This window comes from Durio zibethinus, chromosome 9 (assembly GCF_047325235.1).
Source record: "Durio zibethinus cultivar Kanyao isolate XHJ-2024 chromosome 9, ASM4732523v1, whole genome shotgun sequence".
NCBI classification, from domain to species: domain Eukaryota; kingdom Viridiplantae; phylum Streptophyta; class Magnoliopsida; order Malvales; family Malvaceae; genus Durio; species Durio zibethinus.
The window spans coordinates 11,246,652-11,259,792 of record NC_143170.1 but is presented as its reverse complement, the minus strand read 5'-3'; the positions used below and the strand labels follow the sequence as shown (position 1 = coordinate 11,259,792).

Here is a 13,141-nt window from a genome sequence, read left to right as displayed (position 1 = left end):
TTTATAGTTGATTGTAATATTTTGATCTGTATATTTATATTTGTATATCTAGAATTAAATATTTGTATCCCTAAAATTAAGGACAGAAAATTAGAATAGACAATCCTTCAATTATAGAATCAGTTTTAGAAAGATTTAGTTTTTTAGTTTACCCACTAGTTAGTTGTATATAAACTTAAGATGTTTGTATAATTCTTTATGAGTAATTTTTTAAATACATTCAATTTTACTCCTAATTTTCTATGCAGTTTTATTTTTTAGTTTTTTCACATTTACTATTTTACCGCATGCTACTGTACTCTTCTTATTTTCAACTAGTGATGTTTGGGATCTCTAATTTTGCTATTGAGTGGAAATTTGATTTTCCTAATGTGTGACTTTTATCAAAGATGATATGATCTTCATGATCCTGTATAATATTCTATTCCTGAAGATCCTTCGTGATTATGGCTCTAATTTTTCACATAACAGTCTGTGAATGGGCATTGATACTCTCGGTGGCGTGAGGGTACCTGCAGCTTTTTGTGGTGTTATTGGATTCCGACCCTCGTATGGTGTTGTTTCTCACACTGGAATTATACCTGTTTCAACAAAGTCTCGACACTGTTGGTATGTATGAAGCAATACCAATGCTGTGATAGGCAATATAAAATTTTGTACGTTATCATATGGCGTATGGGAATATGCAGCCATATAATTCTGTGTCATACAGAGTGGTTATTATTTTATTCAAGTTTATTATTTCCTTGTGTGAATAGCATAAGATCCTTTGTAACATGCTCTTGTTGTTTGCTCATGTTTTTGATGTAGTAATGGAGTAAGAATGAAAGCAATTCTGTTTGATTTCTATCCTTAATTTAGTGAGAAAAAGGATATGTTTTTGAATGTATAGATTGCCGGTTTAAATTGGACTTGTCTTAAACTAATTTCATGTTGGGGCTACCACTATTAGCTCTATTGACTCTTGAAAGTTTAGTTTGGTTCATGGTTGTCTATTCAAAGCAGCTTCTTTAAGTTGAATTATCTCCGTATTCTTCTCTATGCTTTGGTGAATTTTCCTTTTCTTCTGGTTTGATTAGACAACCCGGTTCGTGTCTGTATCAGCACAGATCTGTGCTGATACAGAAATGCACCATGAGGTAGTTCTGGCTGAGAAACTTGATGCCAAATCTCTTTCTTACCATGTGTGTGTATGTATTATGTTTTACAGTATTTTATTTGAATTATTTTAAATAAAAGTAATACTATATACAAGTTACTCTGGCAAATAAAAATCCATAATCATGAACTCTATGAACTCTAATAATTTTCTTCTTTCATTTTTTTCAGATAAGTATCTCTAAAAGCTAATTTTGATTGAAGTTTTCTAACCATTTTATTTTTTACTCGAGTTTAAGTTTCAAGAGTTTTAACTTATAAAGCTAAATAATGACTATTGATTAATAAAAATAGAACAGCATAAATGTAATTCAACCAAAATTCAAAAGAAAAGCAGTAATATAATCTTCACAAAAGTTGCGTACCTCTTAAGCCAATTCAAAAAATGCACATAGACACAAACATATTACATATTACATGAATCTGATAAGGTTAATTACACATTTAGTATTTGAACTAATCAAATTTCCAATTTGACATCTAAAGTTTAAAAATATGCAATTAAGAACTTTGCCTCCGTCCATTAGTTTGCAAATGAGACTAACACCATTAGTCAAATGGGTGACGTGTCTAATACATCCAATAAAGCTACAAAATGTGGCATTTTAAACGCGCAACATAATTTTATTGGCTGTTCTCAGACAAGTCATCCATTTGACCAATGGTTTTAGTCTCATCAGCAACTAAAAGATTCTACCACGTATGTGAAAAGCATTTACCATGCATGCGCACTCTGCTTCTAAAAGATTTTGACATGGTGTGGTTTAAAATTTAATTATACATTACAAAGCTGAATTTGGGCTCTCAGCAGAAAATTATTGGTAATGATCATAAATTGTGAATATATAAATCAATCAGTCATTTGCTAATTGGATAATTTATTTTCTTTTGCACTTTTATTCTCTTTATCTATTAATTTTCATGTTTCTGCTGGATTTGTGATTTATTTAGTCAGAATCTTGTCACTATTCCATTGTGCACTTGATAAATATTTTGACTTCTGAAACTACAACGGGAGGATTGTTTGCTAAGGATCCTAACAATCTACGGCGAGTTGGTCTTGTGCTCTTGCAACTCCCATTTTCGGATAAACGCAATCCCGGGCAAATTCTATTAGCTGATGATTGTTTTCAACTGCCAAAGATTCCCTTGGACAGAGTTTTGCAAGTGGTGATTAATTCCACTGAGAAGCATATTGGAAGTATGTTCTTACTATATGCCTTATGGCGACAAGCTTTTATGTAAATGAATTTGTTCTTTTTTATTGTTTAGAGTATTTTTAAAGATGCTAACTTTTCTTTTGACCTACTTACGGACAAGTATTGAAGCATGAAAATCTTGATCTCAAGCTTGAAGGAGTTTTATAGCCAGAAAATAAGTGGCGATTCAAAAATTTCATCCATAAGATTGCTTGCAAATGATGCACAGTTTCTTCAAAGGTCAGCTTTCATCTTAATTTTATTCATAAACATGTTAGCATTTGATGTTTTTCCATATGATGAAGGAAGCACATTTTCCTCCCCTAATTTTTTCCATAAATGTGCGAATATTTATTATTATTTTATTTTCAGGGTTTACAATTCTTTTGCTGTTTGTGGTGTGTTCTTTCTAGGAACACCTTACCTTTTTTTTTTCCTGATTAAGCTCATTGTGGCTTGAATCATGAAGCTATGAAACATTCTTTTTGGTGTGAGAAGAGTATACTTCTTGAAGGATTAAACATTTAGATAGTGTTATTAATTTATATATTTTTCTAGGTCAGTTGTAATTTCTAGTATTTAGGAAGTATTAGAACATTTAGCATTTATGGTATTTAATATTTGCAAATTATGTTTGGGGGTGCAACATACGATTACATTACTTTTGTTATTACATTTCTATCAGTTCTAGATTATGAATTTGCAGTACAAAACTACAAGTATTTCATATTTAGACCATTCAGATATTTCTTTTATTAATTTTTATATCTTTCTACGTGTTTGGTTGTAACTTCTGGCAACCTGAGAATTTTTGGGACATATGGGGTTTTTGTGTTAGTTCGTATGTATTTTAATTTCTAGCATCTTTAGATTGTGGATTATTGTCTGTTTAAAAACAAGCAGATTATCCATTATTGAAATTTGACCATTTGGAGTGGATGATCTTTTCAACCTTTTATTTGTTCCTTCTTATTTCTTTGTGATATCTCTTCCTTATTTCTTATATCCCCCTGTCCCCCCAAGTTCCTCTGTTTCTCCAGCCTTTGCTCCTCATTCTCTGTGTTTTTCCTTGTTCCCGCCCTTGTTCTTCATCACTTTCGTTGACCATAACTTCTAATCGTCAACTAAACATTACACTGGGCATGGATATCTTCCTTTTTTGTTAGTTTTGTAGAAAAGTTTTCTGTACTACCATGCCCTGCTCTCTATTTAACAACATATATGCAATTCAATCCCATGCAACTTGATGTCCAAGTTGGGGAATCCGGAGTGTTGAGAATGTTCTCACTAAAAATCTCTTCTGTGCTCTCATAAATTGTTGAATATTCTTAGTGTATGAGATCTATTGATGTTGTAACTGACCTCTCAGATAGTCTTCCTTCAGGCTACTAAGGTACAGTTCTTTGTTTAACACCATAGGGGCCATTGCCTTGAGTGAGATTTTTCTGCTCTCTTTCTTAATGCAGATACGAGTTTAAATGTATGCATGATGAATGGATTAATTCAGATAACGAGATTGAAATCTACAAATCGATTAGGGATGAGATGAGTTTGGCAGTCGATTCTCTTTTGAAGGTGATCAGTGTTAAGAGTTTTTGTGTTGGAGATATATTGTAAGATTAACTATTCATTTTCTGGTTAAGTTTAAAAATGCAATTTATCTTGCATGTAATTTCAGTTCAACTTAATTAATCCTTTGGAATGTAGTTGAAAGATGGTTGACCCATCTAACGTCCTGGTTCATACACAACACACACCTGAGCACACATACACATGAATCTGTGTAGAGCTTCAAACTTAGGTGTGGTATTAATTTTATTTATGTAATTGTTCCTGATTTTTCTTCCCTAACTCCTAGTCATCTAAGTTGAAACTAAGCTTTAACTAGGGCAAATCTCTAGTCTTGTTTCCCCTTTATGAATTCAAATTGTATGAATGCACTCTTCAGATCAATAAGTTAATTACTGATAAGGACTTAAAACATAGTCCTTCATGTTTGTTCTAAGTCACATTCATGACGAAGCATGGTGCAGCAGGTAGAGCAAAGTTTTACTCCTCAGCTACGGTGAAGAGGAAAGAAAAGGAAGGGGAGAGAGAAAACTAGGTTACTATTTTAGTTTGTTTGAAGACATGGCTGGCAATTCTAGTGAGCTACTGGTTTTGTTTATAATCTTTACTCATACTTCATGATTCAGAGATGTGTTCTTATGTTTCTTTTAACTATGATTCAAGAGTGTATAAATTTCTTTTGTTAGTTTGGCAAGCTGAAGAAGGATTTCTTAAAGATTATCTGTCTGACTTTGTTTCTTTTATTCATCATATAAACACAATAAAGGTCAATATTATGGGTAGATTTATCATTCAACATGGTTTGAGAACCTTTTCATTAACATTAAAACTAAATAGTTGTTAATGATGTTTGTGATTGCTTTTTCCCCCCGTTTTGGTTTATGATTCATTGCTACATTTTAGGCTTATAGGTTTCATTATTATATATTTTCCATTTTTTTTGCTCTAGGTAGGATGGCATGGATGTCACTGCTGCAGGATGCACCTGCACTTTCTCTTATTTGTAGTGTTGTGTCACTTTAGTTCTATTGAACTGCTTTATTCGAGGGTGCTTGTTTTATATATATTGGGCTTAGGATGATGGAATTCTGCTGATTCCTACCACTGCTTATCCCCTCCGAAACTTGGTAGCAAGGATATCTTCTCAGAGGAGTACCAGAACTGTATGTTTGGTCTGTTGAGTATAGCTAGCATATCTGGTTGCTGTCAGGTGAAATTCTCTCTCATGTGGATGTACGTAAAATGATATTGTTGTACAAGAAAAGTTTTCTTTATGGATATAAAATTATCTTTCATTTATTAATGTTGATCACTTTTTACTGGATTCAGTGCAGACTATGTATTCACCTCTAAAAGAGCAAGCTGATACTGTTGCTGAGTCCAAATTATCGCGTAATGCTGTCAACCAGGAACATTCTGCCGATGTTGCCAAAGAAAAGGTCAGTCTCATCTTTCTTGCCTTCAAACTTGCTAAATTTGCATTCTCTTGTAGTTAATATGGGTCATAACCTATCAATAAAGCCAATGTGGAATGCCTTGGTTGGTGAATTGTTATCACAGTCGGGGCTCTTTGATGACAATTTATAGACAGTTTCCCCTTTTTGGTCCAAATTACTGTTCTTATATACTCTTTTCTATCAAAACAGTATGCCAGTTCTTTGCATGTTCGTTTTCAGGTGACTGATAAATGGGTTGGAGGAAAGAAAGGAACCAGAGAGAGGGGAAGGGTAAACAGAGAAATAGATGGGAAGTGGAAGATATGGAGAATTAGATGTTAGAAAAGAAAAAGAGAGAAACCAGAATATGTTGGAGAAAATCCTATTCCATTAACGTAATGTCTCAGTAAACCATCATCCAAGGTTATTGAAAATGAAAATGATACCACGTACCTGTGGACTGCTCCTAAACCTAGCACGTGATAAACAAGCAAAGGCTAATTAAGATAAAGAACTGAGAATAATAAATGAATAAAATAGACCCTAAGAAGTTTAGTACTTCATTTTTCTTTTCGATGTCCTGCATCATTCTCCTGTTATTGTAGAAAAGTGGACCTCAAGTTTTTAAATGGGAAGCAAAACAACTTTCCAGCAAAACCCATAAATAGCATTTTCAACAACAGATTTCTTGTTCATCAACTGTAAATAGCTTCCTCATCTCATCATTGAACTGGTCGAGTTTGTAGAATAAAATTAATGGAAACATTTATGCCAATTAGCTTGTCATAGATATTTTAAATTATACTGATTTATGATTAGCTTGGTTGGACCAATAAAATGAAGTGTCGTGGCTCCATTATAAAATAGATCCCTGCTTCCTTTTATAGAAGTTTGATTTATTCTTGACTCCTCATCCGCTTGAGCGACCAAGAATTTGGTGTTTGAATCTTCTAACCTAACTTGGAGAAACTCAATCTGTTTTGAGTACCACTTGCATGAACTCAAATCTTTCCAGGTCCAAAACCAGGTTGTTGCCTGTATCTCTTTGCTAGTCATATTTCATTGATTTATCAACTTGTTTCTCTTGCTTCTCAACTTTGATTCTTCAAACTTTCCATGTGATTTTCTTGATTAACGTGAGAAATAGAAGCCTTGGCTATATTTTCAGACTTCATGTGGGATGAGGATTGTAAATCTTTCGACTAACGGGGGTATAATGATTGTCTAGGGCTCAACTAAAAGACATTGGTGGGGAAATTTATTCTTATATATGGTAATTCGTTTGATATCCAAATTGTATCTAGAACTTTCCATTTGTGGAAAAAAGAAGAAAAAAGGATGGGTTGTCTAATAGAATCCTTGTTCTACAGTAATTGATACATCAACGAAGTACCTTGAATAAGAGAACAAAAATAGATTCATGGAAGTTTAGGCCCTATTTGATTGCCAGATTAGTACCAGTAGGGTGCGGTTGGCACACCCAACCACATCGGGCTTGCATTTGGGTGCCACGGATGTGGCACAGTGGATAGCATTCCACCCTGCTGCACCCCATTTTTGGACTGGAGCCTTAAGGGTACAGTGAGCCTCATCGCAACCACCGTTTCCCCTTTCACCCTTGATGCTTCATTTATTTTTTTTTTCATTTTGTCACTTTTTTATTTTAAGGTTTTCAGTTACGTATTTATTTAAAGCGATAAATAAGTTTATATATATGTAAATTTTTATATAAACTATTATTTTATCTTTACCACATGTAATTATTAATTTTTTATTACTTAAAATCTTAAATATATTATTTTAACATAAAAATAATGTGCCATTATTAATTGAATAAAATTTTAAAGATTTTAAATGTTCAATATACATGAAAATAATTTTCAAATATTTGATAACAAAAATGTTATTTGATAAAAAATAATTTTAATAATTTTCAATTATTTATTAATTTGACAAATATCAAATGTATACTATAAATTTTATGATATATAAACTTTAATTTAATATCTTTAATGGCCATTTTCTTTTTTCATTACACCTCATTTCATTGTCATAATTCTTTTTGCTCTCCAAACACACATCCTTCTATTGATTTTAATTTCCCTATTACGATATTCAATTTCAACACTATTGCAATTAATTTCATTCCACCACTATTTTTAATCTCATGAAAATTAATCTCACCATCCATTCAAATACTCTTAAATCACTTATGAAGATTTGATTTTAGGTTCTGTTTCAGGAAGGATCGAATCAAGTTTTATACCTATATTTATTTGAATTTTACCACACTTGTTGGAATGGTGCCTTTAGCCTTTGGAGTCGTTTGAACCTCTTCCTGTCTCGACTATATGTTACTATCTCATTCACATCTTCTATATCAACTTGCCTCTTGTTTTGACATGGGAACGGGTGAATATATCAAAATGGATGTAAAAAATGGAATCTGCAGTGGGAAGGGGTCTCTTGTCAACTTGATGACGTGGAGAAAGTGATTGGCAATCACATTCCTGAATAAATTGCTGATATAGATGATTATTTGGAAGTCGGTGTACAAGATGATATCACATGCATGACTTTGCTGCAGATCTGAATCAGCTGGACACGCTTTACATGTTGCTGATCTGACCTGATATTTTGACTAATGTGTGGAGGCATGTGTGTCCTTGGTATGGCAACCAAACTTTGCTGTCTAGAAGATCATGAGCTGGATGGCCAAATAAACATGTCAGTTTTCCGATTGGATCAGTCGAGAGGGAGAGCTAGGCTTTGGCAGCGCAACTTTTCCTCTCTCCTTCTCTTTTCCTCCTTTGGAAATGCATCTGGATGTCTTAAACTTTGGAAAGAATGGTGCCGGAAAGAGCTATTTATAGGTTATTGATTTGCTGGGGAAAGATTTTTTTTGTTTCACCTAACTATTTTTCTAGAACAGAGATTCAGGATTTTGTAAGCTACATTTTGATGCTCTTATATGAAATTTTATGTGGCACCGTGTGAAGGAAATAGGAGAGGAATCATGATATCCAAATAGAGAGAGAAATAGGTTGGACTATGAAGACAGAATCAGAATGTGGAAAAGGAGCAGACAGGAAAAGACAAGAAACAATCCAAAAGTGATTACTATTAATAAACATTTTAAATATATGAAATTTACTAGTCAGCCCCTAAAACTTAACAGATTAATTTATAGAACCCTAAATAATATAATTCTTCAATTATTGTCTTTATTTTCTGCATCATTAGTTCTGTAGAATTTATTGGTTTAGCATCAAACAAGATTTTCGGATCTGTAAATTTGAGATGGGTGTTGAATTTTCTATATATTGGAATTTACTACATTATCTAACGTAACAACTTATTTTGATAACATAGAAACTTCTCTTCTAGTTTGTCTTTGACATGGAATGAGTTTGAAGTACCTGAGTATCATTTTTCAGTTACCAACCTCCCATGAGTCACTATTTATCCTTATCATTACAACATGAACCAATGGGAATATCATGATTCACTAATTCTTCAATCTCCTAATTTATAATGGTAAGCATGAAGATTGGTTGGGGCTTTCCTTAATACAGTTTTCAGTTGATGAACTTGAGCTTTAACTTGAGTGATAATATTGTGAGATGGTTTTATGTTTCAGATTAAAATCTTACCAATTATTAAAATGGTCTAATAACTCTTTCTTAAACCATCATTGTTCTAGGCAATTTGAGGGTCAGTCACAGTTCACTTTTGTCAAGTCAAATTAGAGTTCATATACTTATACCTGTTATATATCTTGTTTGTTATGATCAAATGAATCAATTTGAAAAACTAGAGAAAACACTGGGGTGATATTGTATAGAATATGAAATATTAAGGAACTAAGTACTTGCTGGGGCTGTTAAAAGTAAAGTTGCTCTAAAAAATGGTTGTAGCTGTAGGAAATTTGATCGCAGTGCTTACCATGAAATGCTAACTTTTGAAAAGAAACAGAGAAAATCGTGTTTCTTTTAGTTAAGATCGTCTATATGTTTGCTTATTTAAAGCTTGTCATATGTCTAAATTGTTGGGGAACACTACAGTTCTGACACTATTTGTTAGGGAACACTACAGCTCTAATACCATTTGTTGGGCTAAAAGCCTCCAATCCAATCACACACAGCGAAAGTAAAATCAAACAATAAATCAAACACACAAGAGACAACAATTTAACGTGATTCGGTCCAACTGACCTACATCCACGGATGAGAAACAAGATCCACTAGTTGTAGAGAATTACAAACATACATCATATTATCAACCCCACTCAACAATCAATACTCATAAGACACTCTAAATCTCCTCTAGTCTTATGAAGTATTCTTTACCCAAACAAACACAAACCCAAACTCTTGTGCACCTTTTCAATACAACCAAACACATACCCATATGTTCCCATACATCATACCTATGTGGACCCTCTCAGTCTCTTCTAGTCCACTCACAAACAAACATACACACCCATAAGACGTAGAGCCCCAATACTCCTATGCGGTGTCTATCTCACAAAATCCTACAACTCTCTTACATCTTTTTCTCATACCTAACCCTGTAGAGACTTCACCTATTTATAACCATACAAACTTGCCCATTAAGAATCCCTCTCCTCTTAGAATTCTTCTCCTATAAGTCAAATTTGCCTATTAAGAATCCCTTTCCTTTTAGAATTCTTCTCTTGCAAGTCAAACTTACCTATTAAGAATCCTCTTTCTCTTAGAATTCTTTTTTTGCAAGTCTTCTTGTCCATCAAGTAATATCTGAAAAATCTCAAACAAATCTCAAACAAATCTCTTATGAGATTTGCTTATCCTCGAGTTGTTACTTAGAGCCTAGGGTATAGTATCACATAGTTAGAAGTATTGCACAAATTGTTTGGTTTGTACATTTTCTTCTTTATCTTAAATAAATTTCTTCTGTTTGTAAATTCAATGATTCAGGGCAACCAAGCATACAAAGATAAACAATGGAAAAAGGCTGTTGGGTTTTATACTGAAGCTATCAAGCTTAGTGGCAATAATGCAACGTGTTATAGCAACAGGGCTGCAGCATATCTTGAACTAGGGAGGTAATATTATACTCTTTAGAATTGACTCCTTGCATTGAGGTTTTCTGGTACTTTCTTTATACTTATTTTGTTTTCCATTCAGTTTTGTCCAACAGAGGCAGATTGTACCAAAGCCATCAACTTTGATAAAAATGTAATTTCCTTCCTGAAAGATAATGATTTTATTTTATTTATGTTGTTTTTATGTTTTAGGCCACATATGGCTCTTTTTATGCCTTTGATTATATTGGCATAGGATTGAATTTGCTTCAAAATCATAAGTCCTGTGATTCCTAATATTTGTTTCAAAAAGTGTCTCTCTTTGCAACTTCATAATTCCATTGCTGTTCTAACGATATGATGTAACTTAATCCATGCTAGGGATCGAGTTGATTGGTCTTTTTGTTACTGAAAGCAAAAGTTATAAACATTAATTTTTAGGTAGTAAAAGTATAAAAAATTTATGTTCCTGGATAAAAATCTGCATTTATTCAAATTCATATGTGAATTATTTTTATATTTTTAGCCATTTGTTTATTCTAATAAATTATCCCCTCTTTCAAATTAACTTTATATCTTACTATTTTAGCATGTTTCATAATAGTGTCCATTTTGCCAAAATAGGAAACATTTTTCCTATGTCCTATATTAAAACACTAACCAACTTATAAAAATAATGTTTCTTTTCAAAGAAAATACAATGTTCTAGGTGGGCCAGCCCCTAGCTTTTATGGAACTTGAAGGGTAAAATTGTAGAGTAATGGACAAAATACCTCATTTGTAAAACTTTATGCCAGTTACTAAGTGTGCAGTCAATTTGAAATGGAGGGAGATTTGACTTTGCTCTTTTATTACTTTTGCTTTAGAGTAACTTTTCAAGAAGTGAAAGTTAAGTGGTAAAAAGTGTTGTAATGGAGCCTGAATCTGTTTTGGAGGTGCTTGTCGTTGTTTGCATTTAAAATTATATTTTGTTCAAAGAGAAATAAATGAAATGTGTCTGTTAATCATTTGGATTTTCTTTATATGAGCTTGGTTTGATATGAAGAGGCTGGCCAATATCAAACTGGTTGTATGGATTATTGTAAAACAAAAATCCGGAATTGGTTTTAGTTGTTTTTGAAGACAATTACAAAAATTTGTCTCTTGACAAAGGGTGAAGTATTCAAGAGCATGCATATGAAAATAAGCTAATCTTGGGAATTGTTGTTAATTAGGTAACTTTTTTGAAGTAAGCAACAAAAATCCATATTGTACCATTCATTATGGTCCCATTTACAGTTTAGATTAGTTTTTTTTTTTTTTTATCCATTGACTAGAGCTGTTAATGAATGCAATAGTGTTGCATGATGCTTGACTTTAGTGCAGAATTTCCTTGACCTGATTTTTTCTTATTTTATTATTATTTACACATAGCAGTAAGGTATACTTATTGCCTCCCTGTTTTTAGTAGTTCATGAAAACTTTCTTCTTCCCTGTGTTTCCAATGCCATAATATTATTTCCTATTATATATTGCTCAGAATGTAAAAGCATATTTACGAAGAGGCACTGCTAGAGAAATGCTTGGTTACTGTAAGGATGCAATTGAGGGTGGAGTTCTCACTTTGCATTTTTAAGTTTTCTGTATTGTTATCTGTATGTAAGCTGCTATCTGGACTTGGTCAGGATGAAGAATTTTGAGTGCTTATGGCCTGTGTGAATTGTATGTCTTCAGAAAGTTTTTTAGAATGGAAACAATATGATGTTCTTCGTCTTGGTGAGGAATAAAATATAACATGCTTTTGTACTTTTGGGTGAAGCGGGAAAGTAACACAGACAAGTACTGAACTTTAGAATGACATTAACAGAATTATGCATATATTCAAGTTGTAACCTTTGTTCCTAGAGAAAGATTTCAAATTTCTGTTGCACTAATGGCACTTTTGCAAATGCAGACTTTAGGTATGCCCTTCTGCTTGAGCCAACAAATAAAAGAGCAGCCCTTCCTGCTGAGAGAGTAAGAAAGTTGTTTCAATAGGTGGTTGGATGAAGATAATCAAAGTGGACTCACTGTTGCAGAGTTGAGTCTCCCTTGATTTTGTTGCATCAACCAAATGGCCCTAATAAGATGGAGATTTTCATGCTTATCTGATGGTCGCCGGACGAGTGATGCATTGGTTACACGAAAGTCTCCTCCTTATGAAGGTTTGTCGAGATGTTACTATTTGATCTCATCACTTTGTCTGCAGCATTAGTTAATTTATTATTGTCAGAATTTTTGTAGGTATGGTACAATTTTGTTTCTTAATGTTTTTTTTTTTTTTTGTGTAATGCTAGGGTTGTGGGTGAGGTTTACACAATAATGTCGATCAAGAATGGCTGGCTGGCTGGCTTTTAAACATTTCTTTCCTATGTTTTTCACTTTATATAAAACTGGTGGCCTGTTCTCTGATGTTGAGAATTGAATTTTGTTTGTCAAGTAAGTGATTTTTTGTAGCCATTAGCTGCAAACTAAAAAGGTTTTATTTCTTGATTCAAAAAACAGTAAGCTTTTATTTCAGCTAAGGCCACGGTTACGTTGGGCATACTTGAACGTGAACGTGGAAGCGGAATGAATTCAATGTAGAATCCTTTGATCCAACTTTTATCTGTAACCCTGATTTGCATCAATGAAAGTCCATATCATTATCAAATGTATATAAATAGTTTTTGATATTTTTTAATCAAATTAGAAAC

At 33.0% G+C, this 13,141-nt stretch overlaps 1 pseudogene across 1 annotated transcript; it reads left to right on the top strand.

Moving 5' to 3' along the window:
* The first annotated feature begins 478 nt into the window (after positions 1 to 478).
* LOC111317037 (translocon at the outer membrane of chloroplasts 64-like) lies at positions 479 to 13,073 on the top strand (annotated as a pseudogene). Its single transcript, XR_016345180.1, has 11 exons — positions 479 to 609; positions 2,177 to 2,359; positions 2,444 to 2,597; positions 3,824 to 3,932; positions 5,003 to 5,136; positions 5,192 to 5,365; positions 10,321 to 10,448; positions 10,531 to 10,581; positions 11,947 to 12,016; positions 12,361 to 12,610; positions 12,743 to 13,073. The product of XR_016345180.1 is annotated as a translocon at the outer membrane of chloroplasts 64-like (transcript).
* The last annotated feature ends 68 nt before the right edge of the window (positions 13,074 to 13,141 follow it).